Source organism: Panthera leo, chromosome E1 (genome assembly GCF_018350215.1).
Source record: "Panthera leo isolate Ple1 chromosome E1, P.leo_Ple1_pat1.1, whole genome shotgun sequence".
In the NCBI taxonomy this organism is placed as follows: Eukaryota; Metazoa; Chordata; class Mammalia; order Carnivora; family Felidae; genus Panthera; species Panthera leo.
In genome coordinates, this window is record NC_056692.1 from 25,245,177 (window position 1) to 25,246,845 (window position 1,669).

General features: G+C 44.4%; 1 non-coding gene across 1 annotated transcript; it reads right to left on the bottom strand.

Annotated features, from left to right (window-relative positions):
• Positions 1-242: 242 nt before the first annotated feature.
• On the bottom strand, positions 243-345 carry LOC122207527. The gene has a single exon (XR_006196928.1). It is a non-coding gene; the product is annotated as a U6 spliceosomal RNA (small nuclear RNA).
• Between the last annotated feature and the right edge of the window lie 1,324 nt (positions 346-1,669).

The window sequence follows — 1,669 nt, forward strand, 5'->3', positions numbered from 1 at the left end:
GAGGGGCAGAGAGCAAGGAAGACACAGAATCTGAAACAGGCTCCAGGCTCTGAGCTGTCAGCACAGAGCCCGATGCGGGGCTCAAACTCATAGACCGCGAGATCATGACCTGAGCCGAAGTCAGAAGCTCAACTGACTGAGCCACCCAGGCACCCCAAAATAAATATATTTTAAAAAGATCAGGTAGTAAGAAGTCCTCTGCAGAGAATTTAAGTAGGGTTATCATAGAAGTCGCTTTTTCTTTAAATATGAAATGCTTCACGAATTTGCGTGTTATCCTTGCGCAGGGACCATGCTAATCTTCTCTGTATAGTTCCAATTTTAGTATATGTGCTGCCCAAGCAAGTGCTAGAGGCCGCTTTTAAAAAACAGGCCTGACTGCTTTCAACAAGAGCAAAATTATGGAAAGAGCCCAAATGTCCATCAACTGATGAATGGATAAAGAAGATGTGGTTTATATACACAATGGAATACTACTTGGCAATGAAAAAGAATTAAATCCTGCCATTTACAGCAATGTGGATGGAATAGGAGGGTATTATGCTTAGTGAAATAAGTCAGTCAGAGAAAGACAGATATCCTATGTTTTCACTCATATATAGAACTTGAGAAACTTAACAGAAGACCATGGTGGGTGGGAAGGGGAAAAAAATAGTTACAAACAGCGAGGGAAGGAGGCAAACTGTAAGAGACTCTTAAATACAGAGAACAAACTGAGGGTTGGTGGAGGGGGTGGGGGAAAGGGGAAAATGGGCGATGGGCCTTGAGGAGGGCACTTGTTGGGATAAGTGCTGGGTGTTGTAAGCAATGAATCACGGAAATCTAACCCCAAAACCAAGAGCACATGGTATACACTGTATGTTAACTTGACAATAAATTACGTTAAGAAAAAAAAAAAGAAAAGAAAAGAAAACAGGCTTGAGCAATGGCAACTTGATCAAGGCAAAAGGGCCCCTAACGACCACTTGGCTGAATACACAGGCCCATCAGGCGGCCCACATCAAAATATCTATAAGCCCTAGCTCACCAATGGGCTATTTATATCCAGGCAGTTACCAAAAAGGGGAAAATTTCATATGTGCCCGTGTCTCCTCACCTTCTTGCTTTAAATACAACCTCCACCCGCTGCCTCCTTGCGGACAGTCTCTCCTTTGCAGTCCTGCCTACCCATCCCTTGCAGTGTATTCAACAAACTTCTTTTTTGTTGTGCTTTGGGTGAGCCCTTTCACCGTCCATGCCACCATCTTCCACACAATCATCGCCTCACATTTGGGGGCCGCCATCCGACTGGGCAGAGAGACACCGTGCGTTATGTGGTAGAAATACTGGGTGGCTACTTTAGACTGGATAGCCAGGAAAGTCCCTTAATATTTAGACTGAGGTCTGAATAGCATGAAGAATCCAGCCTTGTTAAGCTACTAGAGGTGAGGCAAGCATTCTTTATTTATAATTCTTTATTTACAAGTTTATTTATTTATTTTGAGAGAGACAGAGACAATATGAGTGGGGGTAGGGGCAGAGAGAGGGGGAGAATCCCAAGCAGACTCTGCACTGTCTTCCTGATGTGGTGCTAGAACTCATGAAACTGAGATCATGACCTGAGCTGAAATCAAGACTCAGTTGCTTGACTGACTGAGCCACCTAGGCTCCCCCGCAGGCATTCTATGGG